The sequence below is a fragment of the Saccostrea echinata genome, unplaced genomic scaffold (genome assembly GCF_033153115.1).
Source record: "Saccostrea echinata isolate AGI-Se365-2 ecotype Australia unplaced genomic scaffold, CSIRO_AGI_Sech_v1 ptg000057l, whole genome shotgun sequence".
NCBI lineage: Eukaryota > Metazoa > Mollusca > Bivalvia > Ostreida > Ostreidae > Saccostrea > Saccostrea echinata.
Window position 1 is genome coordinate 8,783,763 of NW_026889806.1, and position 11,195 is coordinate 8,794,957.

Here is an 11,195-nt window from a genome sequence, read left to right on the forward strand (position 1 = left end):
AAACATTTGCATAAACTAATCAAATTACTGTGTCTTTAAACAATATGGAGCCATTTCGGCTTGTCAGTATACATATTATGGCATTTACAGACATATTTTTCTTACCAATTCATCTCGAAAAATATGGTAGTGCTGTCTCTAAAATGTCTACAACTTCTTCAATAATGGTTAAAACCTCATAAAATTTAGTATACATGTAAATCAAAGTTTTTCCTTTCTAAAACTGCAAACCAATATTTATGTTACCTGGTAAAAAGTATTAAAATACATTGGCTCTCTATGACTTCCACAATATATTTTCTACTCTTATCTTTAAATCCAGTGATGTGTTAACTCAATAAATCTTGAAATATAATTGACACTTCAATTACTCAATCAAGAAATAATGCTAAATTGAAAATATATTACATTTCTACTATTCCACTTATGACTACATTTTCTCCCCACTTTCTACATGTACATGTCAGTTCAATATACATATGTACCATACATAAAATGTATGTATGCTTACATACTAAGATAATCAACAACCTTTTGAATAATCTTTGAGGATTTTGTTATTCTTACACTCTTAGGATTTTCTTTCAATGGTTCTGAAAATATATATCAAATCCCATTTTCTGGGTCTCTAGCATGAATTTGTCTTAGTTTTGACAAAGTAAGTCCACATAGAACCAATTTTTGAAGTATTAAAGCTGACACAACTTTGCCTCTTAACAATGGCTCTAAAGTCTCTTTACATGTGTAATATGATAAATAAAAAGCATTTTCAGACACTGTACTTTCTGACAGACACAACTTAGAGTAATATAACTTTTCTAATGCTGTCACATCTGCCATCGCATTATGAGCCTCATATTTCTCTCCTAATAGATTCTGAACCAATGTCTCTTGCTTGTAGTTTGGAAGCTGGATATCTTTCAATAATTTCTTGGAAATCTTTAGAGTATCTAAAAATCCAGTTACATTCTTACGAAATCTTTCAAGAAGATCACAGTTTCCCAAATGGTGTCGCAGTATTGGTATGTCAAAGTTTTGAATGTTGTGTCCCACTAACACTGGAAGGTCAAAAGACTCTAAAAATATAAGAAACTTGGTGAGTGCTTCAGGTGGAGGAAATGCAGCGACTGCTTCTCCCTTGTAGCAGAGGTTGTTTCCATCGAAGGTCAAAGAGGTTGCTTCAGACGCTTCCTTGCTGATGGAGCGAGTGGGCAAGGCATACACTGAGAACTCCTTTTCTTTGCATTTTGCAGCAATTCGAAGTATATCAGATGTTCTTCCTATAGAAAGAAACAAATGTGTGATCTTATGATATTGGCATACTCAATGTAATGATTACAAGAGGGATTTTAAAAGTATTATATGATTAACAAACACCTATAAATTATACACGTACTGAAATTTAAGTATGAACAAACCTAATCCTCCTGTTTCCAAATCAAAGAACACCAATGGATGTGTATGCAGATTGTCAACAGGGGCATCCAGTTGAATATCATCTATATCTAGGTTTTCTTCAGCCTCTAAGCATATACTTGGCTTATATGTATCTCCTTGAAAAATAAATCATTTTGTTTTTAGATTGTATCAACATATGAGTAAATATATTAAAGATGACGAAATCACTAAAAATTAGTCAATACTAAATAAATGTACATACTAAATAAATGTACATGTACCTTCAAGAACAGACTGTGATGCATTCTTAGATTGCCTTTCAGCTTTTAGCTCCAGTCTTCTTCTTTTGGCACTTGGCTGTGCATTTCTCAGGCACTTTCTTTTCAGCTTAGCATCCTTGCGTCTCATGTGTCTCATGGTGTATGTACCAGGTGATAATGAGCAACTCTTATTTAGCTACAAATCAAAGTTACTAAATTACTAAACATTGAAACACATATCAGCACATTTGACACACGAGAAAACAATTATAATAATTGCGGGAGTTTAAAGTAAATTCTTCTCTTTAAGTTCCAAGACATATCACTGGTTAAAAATTTTAAGTTTATATTATTATTTAATACATATATTAGAAAGAATTAATGTTATAAATATTAGTTGGTAGAGTCCCAAATTAAAAAAAAAGTAAAAAAGTAAAAATAAGGTGCAATTAAAGAAAATGTAAACAGACATAAAACAATATTCAAATTACTTTGAACAAAAATAATGCCCAAAATTCGGCAAATATAAACATGATAAATAACATCAAAAAAATCAAATCATGAATGGCTGCACGTAACACATTCTACCTCAGATATGTATTCAAAACCATTATTTTTTTGGCAAACTGTGGCAGAGAGCCTTGAGGCAAGGCTTTCTGAGCCACCATAAAACCTGCATTACAGATGTATTGCAAAATAAGCTACACTGCTCTTATATATTTATTGCTATTGTTTATAAATATTTAATGCTATGGGGGGTGAGTACATGTAACAATTTGCTCACAGACATGTAAGTTTCAAACTTAAATTCAAGAACTATTTTAATTATAGTATGCACAGGTATGTCATGTACTTACAATCTCTTTGGTGCTTTAGAAGCTGCCATGTGGTTAAAGCTTTCATTTGACTGAGTGGACCCCATATTGGCCAATTCAGATGATCTTGATATGAATTTCTCCATCAGAGACTGCAAGGTCACTCTAAGGTCTTTGTCATCAAGTGGTTTTCCATATGGCAGTGCCTTGTGTTTATATCCCTCCTCATTACCCCTGCACCAGGTTCCACAACAAGAATGCTCACCTACACAAGATAATACTTCATTTGCAATATATACATATCATTACATAATCATGATAACAACCATTACCCAGATAGCAATAAGTTTTTCAACAGACTTTTAAAAGTAGTCCTAATATCTCACTCAGCAAACATTCTAGTTGACCTTCATTACACACCGTACAAATGAGGAATAATACTGCTCAGTCCAATGGCTAGTTGCTCTGGTTGGCCCTTGTTTTGAGAAATACTGTAGCTGAAACATCTTTCAATGTGGGAGCGGACTTTAGTGTTTCGCAGTAGCTTGTGGGTCTTGCTCAGTTCTATGAGGGAAGCCGTGAACCCTTTCCTTGTGTGATTACTGTCGCACTGCTTTCTGATGTTCTTGTCTACAGTTGACTTCACTCTAGCTATCGTAGTGCTATCATTGTCCATCACTAATGTGGATACCTGTAAAATAATAATGATATAAGGCTTATTCAGAATCATCTCAAAGATTACTTTGGAAAAACATTCTGATTATTAACATATTTTACTTTTTCTGTAGCATTTCACAGGCCATGGCTGGTTCCATTGATTTAGCAGAACCTTCCCAATTTTTCTTACAGTTATGCTTTCTTGGTGTTACATTTTTCTCTTTAGCTGCACTGCAGATACGACATTTCTTACTCTTCAGTGCATAACCAACACATTTTCCTGTTTTCCTATTAGAGTGGCATGACCTGAAAGACATTTTCAGTTATTTTTAGAAAGTTCCTTCAACTGTACAGAAAATATAAATTGTTACTCTTATCAGTAAAAGAATAATGTCAAAACACATCTCACCAGTCAGACTATTATAAGACCTGCCAGTGCCTCTTTTTTGCCATGCTCCATCAAAACTTACAACAATGCCATCCTCTTGAGAATCAGTTCTACAAGAAATAAACCATAAAAATGATGGTCATAGCCAGTAAAACTTACAGATAGCATGTGCAACAAGTGGTCACTCACAAAGGGTGCTCTACATTCTAAAGTACATGAATAGTGGAAATTCTGATAAATTATTGTGTGTAATTTCCTGTATTCCTATGCAGTGCTACCAAAATTCTATGAGATAATCGCAGACTGTATATAATATAGTATCAAGAAACATTTACATTTTTTCAAATATTTTCCATAAGATACTTTGCAAATTAAAAAAGGTTCATTTTCTCTCGAGCTACTATGGAGGAGTATGAATATATCCACTTTGACGTCATAATACCGTACTGACATCTAACTATAGTGCAAACTGTTTTGCTTCAAAAATGATAGTTGAATAAAAGAAATTTGTTGAAAGTCGGGCATATAAATAAGTAAAAGCTTTCATAAAATATGACAGAATGAAGGGTCATAGTTTATGTTCTCATAATTTCTCTAATACTATCAGTACATATATCAATTCTTTGTGTTTCTAAATGAATGATCCATGTTTATACTTACAAAGCTACTTCAGTTGCCAGATTTCTTGAACATGATGCAGTTGCCTTTCTCTCAAGCTTCTCTCCAACTTCCCTTTCTCTCTCTTTTAAGTTTTTATGACATATTCCAGGAATATTGAGCATTGCCAGAAGAGTGTTAACATGGCTTTCTCCAAACCCTCCATTGACCATACCTATGTTGCACATAAAATATATATGTGTTAGACTATAAAACCATAAATACAATATGAAATTGGATAGAAATATTTGATGTAATAGCAAATCTAAATGATCCACTTTTGTCTATTGTATTATTGAACTAAATGATGCAATATTGGAAGTTTTAAACGACAAATTATCATGTTATTTTACACTGGCCATCTTATCTGCTGCTAGTTTTGTATTGGCATCCCATGCCAGTCCCCTTTTTTCTGTCCGATGACGGCTTCCTGTGGCAACGTCGTTTACTAGCTGACAGCTTTCACACTTAATTTCCAAGATCTGGGAAAGTCCATCTGCAAGAACGCTCAATTCCACAATACGTCTACCCACCCGCCAATCATAGCTTTTACCGTTGTTTATAGAGGGATATCCATCATCACACACAGTCATCTCTTCCTCTACACCAAAATAATCATGATCTAAGTGCATGAATTGTTCACATTCAGTGTGATCAATGTTATTCCGGTCACCTTCCGAATGAATCGGTGGTAAAGGTTCACCCCTGTTCTTGGCTAAGCGCGCTAACAAACCTTTTTTTAATCCAAGTACTTTTTTGCTATGTCCTCGCTTGGTAAATTATCCGTTTTTCTTACGCAGCAGATGTTCGTTTTTGGCGGACATTGTACTACAATGCATATATTCTACCTTCAATTAATTACTGTTTGACTGTTTGGGGAAATGCACCCCAAAACAGTATTGAAAGAATATTTAAATTACAAAAAAGGGCCGCTAGGATTATTCTCGATGCAAGTCCTGATTCTTCTTCTAAACCATTGTTTGAGAAACTTGGCTGGCTGACAGTTTACGAGCTAGTTGATCTATACAAATACATTTTATTATTCAAAATATTCAATGGTATGACTCCTGAATATCTTTGTGAGTTATTTGAATTTCACTCTTCAACTTCTTATAATCTGCGATCTGAATCAAACTACCATCTTAGATTACCAAAATTCCGTACAAACATATTTAAGACCTCTTTCCAGTACTCAGGTGTACATCTGTGGAATAAACTACCACAACAAATCAGGCTTTCTCAGTCTCTACAAGCTTTTAAATGCAAGGTAGAAAATTACATTGTTAGCCGTCGAATAAATATCTGAGCAAATATTTCAATAATTTTTTTTTCTTTTCAATTTACTACATGTATTTATATTTAAATACTTGTGTTTATGATTGTTCCTTATTTATATGTTATTATTATCGGACAAAGACAAACTCTGTATTCATACTTCTGAGACTGTAATCATATGGACTGCAATATGTTAATTTGTATATTTGTATATATATAATTATATGTATCTGTACTTAATATCTAGAAGGCCCTGGGGAAGAATAGTGCATGCACTAACCAGGTTACCTTCTTTAAATAAAGTATTATTATTATTATTAAATGCATAGCCGGACTTTAACTACGCTAACTAATATTAAAAACGATAACGGCATAAATATTCCGGAATATTCCTCGTGATGCTGATGACGTCATACAACAATCGAAACACCTTAAGCCGTTCCATCACAGACAAGGAGATTTAATAAAAGGGTGATAACTTCCGAACGGAAGTACATTAAAAAAACCCGGAAAAACCCGAATTAACTTCAGATTGAAACGCATTAACGCTGAAAATTTGAAATTAATCGATCGGACCATCTCCGAATAATCGTCTGCACAAAATATATGCAGAAAAAAAAAGAATAATAAGAAAAGTGAAAAAAGAAACAAGAAAAATAGAAGAGTCTTCCACTGGAGACGGAAGACACTGATAATAATAAGATTGTATGTTGTTTTACGTCCCATTCGAGAATTTTTCACTCATATAGAGACGTCACCATATACCGGTGAAGGGCTTCAAATTTTGACCTTTACTCGGTACTCAGGGCCATTGAGCAGTGAGGGATCTTTATCGTGCCAACGCCTACCGTGACACGGGGCCTCGGTTTTTAAGGTCTCATCCGAAGGACCCGCAACTTTCACTTCAAAGTGCCGAGCGCATGGCGAAGGAACAGTTGCTACCCATTTTTTTTATCGATTTAGGTCAGTCGCAGCCGAGATTCGAACTCACAAACTCCTGATCACGGAGCGAGCGCTCTACCGACTGAGCTACCGTGAACGGTAATAATAAGAAGAAGGAAAGTGAAAAAGAAACAATAGAATAAAAGAAGGGTCTTCCGCTGAAGACGAAAGACCCTAAAAATAAGAGTGAGACAGAAACAAAAGAATAATAAATGGCTCTTCCGCTGAACACGGGAGACCCTAATTACTAGAGAAAAGGTTGTTGCAAAGCATCATATAGGCCTTCCCTCCGATTTCAAGTATTGCGAAAGGTAAACCATTATTTTAAAAGAAGACAAAAAATGGTGTCGATCTGCAGTTAGTATATTTTTATGATTGTAATCTAAACTGATTTTTATTGAAATAAAAGAATTTATAGCTACTTCCTTTGTCAGGAAAAGATGCATTTAGACGGAAAATATGGTCGAAAGTCTCGGATGCAGTAAATGGTTTGAATATGTGTTAATATCTGTAGAAATAAGCCATTTCTGGTTACATCCAGGTGAACCGGAAGTGGTTAAAAAGTGTCGATTCTCGATACAAAAATACGACCGAACGTCCCGTGTGACATGTATAATTCAATTGCTAGGCCTATATCTCTTAAAAAGCAATTTTTACTAATTCCTTTGGCCGGAAGTGACATCTTTTGACATATGTTGACGATCTTACTAGTTGCTACTTTTTATTTTAAACAATTTTGCATCTTTGATGTGTAAATTATTGTCAATACTTTGGGTTCCTCTAGACCCCTTACTTTAGGGGGGAGGAAGGAGGCTCCGTTTTAACGAAATTGATAGAATTTTTCGTAATTCTATGCAACATTTGTTTTATCTTTTATATTTTATTTTTGATAAATGCCGATTGCTTGGCGAAAGAACAATTGCTAACAATTTTTTATCGACCAGGGTTCGAATCCACCAACTTCGGATCAAGCGAGCTTTTTGCCAACTAAGCCACTGTGTCGGTTCATAATTTGATGGAATGTAAAATATGCTTCTTCCGAAGTCACAATGATCGCTATCTTTAGCAGACATTTGATATTTTTGCATTACCATACATGATTATTTGACGCGCATATGACGTCGAGTACCACGTGACCCTCAAACTAGTTAACCCTGAATTCGTCGAGCACTAGCAAAGATGAGACGAGATCAACTTTTTAAGACTCCTTAATTAAAGAAATCATTGCTAATGGTGAATGCTTTAATTTGCAATAGTACATAAGTATTTATAAATAAATTATTTTGGAATTTTAAAAAATATCCTACAAGGCTGTTGAAATAATCGCCTTTGAGAGAAACTATCTTTTCCCTGTGAATAAGAACCGCAGATATACTTGCTGCAAAGAATAATTGATTTATAATAGTTTTCTTTTCCATCCGTTCATAAAATATGCTTATATTTCTGGTAAGTGTTTAACAATGGATACATTTTACAAAATTAAGGGAAAAAAAAACATTTGCATTGAAGTCAAGAGGGAAAAATTCCGTCAAGATGTTGGCTATATATACAAATAATTTAAAATTTTACTGAAATCAATATGACTTATCTATGTAGATTTTTAAAAGAAGAAAAACTATATAAAGGATGCACAAATTCCTAACCCCAAATATTCCCATGGTTAATTTTTGTAATTTATATCTTTTATACGACTATATATACGATGTGCCGTCACAATTTCACAAAAAGCGTTTGTATTTGGACAAGAAGTTCAAAATGTCTCCCTATTGTCTGTTCACAAGAAATAAAAAAATCAAAAGACTTATATAAAGTCGTTGATTTTCAAAAATAAATGGTTAGCCCGGATGTAAAATTTCAGTTGCCTATTCGTCTCACTGTGGTCTGGTAACTCTGTGGATATCACTGGTTCCTTCGAATTGAAAATTTGTTCTTCTGCACAAATGCAGAACTTGATGTTTTTAATAACTGTGAAAGAGAAAATGCAGATAGTATATTACTTTTCTTAGACTTTGAAAGAGATTTGACTCGGTTACAAAAACATAATATTGGCAATAGTCTTATAAAGTGGGCAAAAATTTTATATACAAGTCCAATGTTTATGCTTTCTAAAACATGGGCAATGACCAGAGGAATTCGGCAAGGATTTCCTATTTCCGCTCTCTTATACCTTTTTGTCGAAGAAATGTTTGCTTTTAAGATAAAATGTGATAGGAATATAAAAGGTTTACCAATCAATAATTGCAAAATTAAAATCAATGAAGAAAATTTATCACGATAATGAGAGGTTTTTTGAATTCTGGAAAAGAAAAAATTTAACGTTATTTGGTAAATCATGTATAGTAAAAACACTTGCTATATCTAAACTTACATGTGTTGGTTCAATACTCAGTCTTATGATATTGCTACCAAAAAATACAACGTCTAATTTATTTCTTTATTTCGGATAAAAATGAACGAATTAATATAAATGAAACACGCTAATAGGTAGAATTTCAAAAGGTGGCATCTCAATTGTTGATAATTTAAAGCTTTAAAAGTGACTTGAGTACCTAGGTTTTAAAGCTTTTTGTACATTTTTGAGGGCTATTGTAAAACAAAAAAAATAAACCAAAAAAAAAAAACAAACAAACAAACAAACAAACCAAAAAAAACAAAAACAAAAACAAACAAACAAACAAACAACTAAATTTTCCTGCTCTTTACGCGTTACGTTTCTCCGATAGAAAGATAGAAAATATGGAGAAATTAGAGAAACTACCTTTTTATATCAACAAATGTAATATTGCTTCAATGAATGTATGTCTTGTTCTTTGAACAAAATGTTTTCCGATAATGTTCTTCAACAATTGTAATACTTTTATAGAGGAAATACATAATTATTTTTTTTTTTAAATTGGATAACCAGTGGGATTTTACATGCTAAAGATTTATTTGAATAATTTCATATCACTGTTAAATTTTATGGAGTGTATTAAAACAAGTCAAACTGGTTATGCGAATTTGAAATTCTTACCTCTGTTTTCCCACCTTTACTACGAAAATTTGATTTTTCAAATTGTAAGTTTTAAAGCATACGTTGCAGAATTTATTTTCTCTTCTACACAGGGTATGTGAATGTTTAAGTTCAAAGATGCAGCTTTTTCTATGAAAATCTTGTACATAAAAAATTGTAAAGAGTTAGGAAACAGTTTTAAGCATAGCGTTCAGTGTTGAACCTTCAGAATGGAAAATATATATCAATGTAAATTATATGACATACCTGATAGACAACTTAGAAAATTCAAATATAAACTTTTAAACAATATTTTTGGTAATGATTTCTATCTTAGCAATTGGAGAAAAGAAACGAATAGTCATTGCAAATTATGTAATATGAACGAAATTTTTTGAATGTAAAAATGTTATTGAAATATGAACAGATTAAATTTTTACTTGAAAATAGATATCAAATCGAAAAATGTAATGATTTGATTGAGCTCTGAGCGTAATAGAAACATTAAATCACTCAATGCACTCATCTCTTATGTTGCCTATAGAATTTACAAATATAAGATGTACTATCGACTACATTCATTGGATGAAACTAGTTACAACATTTTAATCTTGTAAAATCGTCAATTATTTTCTGTACTTCAAATCTGAAAAATTTGAGCTCTCTTGTAGACTACAGATTTTTAAAAAGATTTTGCTAAAATATTTCGGTAAACATGTTTCTATTGCTCTAGATTGTCTGATGTGTATCCTTAGTGTCGTATCTACTAAGTAGATACAAGGTCACGGATGGAAATTTATATAAAGCACTAAAAATGACCAACGACACGAACAATAAAAATTGTCAAATTTTCGGGACGACCTGTCCCTTCCTCAGGACAAAGAAAAAAAGTTAAAAAGTCATAAAAACAAAGGAAATAGAGAAACAAAAACAACTAGCTCTACTACTAAACTACTAAACACTAAATATTTACAGTGTTACATATTTAATTTGAAGTTTATAAACAGTTGTGACAAAGAAATCCGGAGCGCTATGAATTGCGTCCGTTCTATCGGGTGTACTCTGGTGAAGTGTGATTTACATAATTGAACGAATTAATTATCGGTAATTAATTACGACCAAGCGGTAAATCGTACATTGTCTTATTCTCTCAAAGTAGCGTAACTATACATGATAAAAAGAAATTAAAGAAAAATGATAAGGAAGGGCAATTTTAAAATATGAATTTGGATATATTAAAAATTTGGAAATCGGATAAAAGAAATAAACAAAAATGTAAGCTGTAAATATCTGGGAAGGTCGTTCCAGAATTGCTAATGCGAATGAACGGTAAAGTTTACACTAAATGGAGAGAATTAACTTGTTTGTTACAATCCGGGATTGGGTCTAGTTCACGTTCATCCTGGTGAAGTCATTTAGTTTGTTAATACCATTAGGGCGGAATGACTTCAGCCTGTACATCCAGAACTTTTCCTTGCTTTTTCTCTGAGCGTCTGTCCATCTTGGATTATGGTCAATAACCACTACTGTTATGTCCTCCCATTTGTGACCTTCAAGGTTGAAATGTTCCCCAACGGGTTCATTGAGTTTTTTGGTCCTAATGGTAGAACGGTGATTATTGACTCTCCTGTGGAGATCTCCTGTTTCACCAACATACTGTTTGGAGCAAACTTTGCAACTGATGAGATAAATGCAGTTGTCTGTTTGACAAGACAAATTCCCTAGTATTTTGTAGCTACGGCCTGTAACGGGGCTGTTAAAGCTGTCTGTGTCAGAGCTGTGCTTACAGAGAAGACATCTTCTGTCAGAGC

At 33.2% G+C, this 11,195-nt stretch overlaps 1 pseudogene; it reads right to left on the reverse strand.

Moving 5' to 3' along the window:
- Positions 1-427: 427 nt before the first annotated feature.
- On the reverse strand, positions 428-4,999 carry LOC133174115 (uncharacterized; annotated as a pseudogene).
- Positions 5,000-11,195: the final 6,196 nt, after the last annotated feature.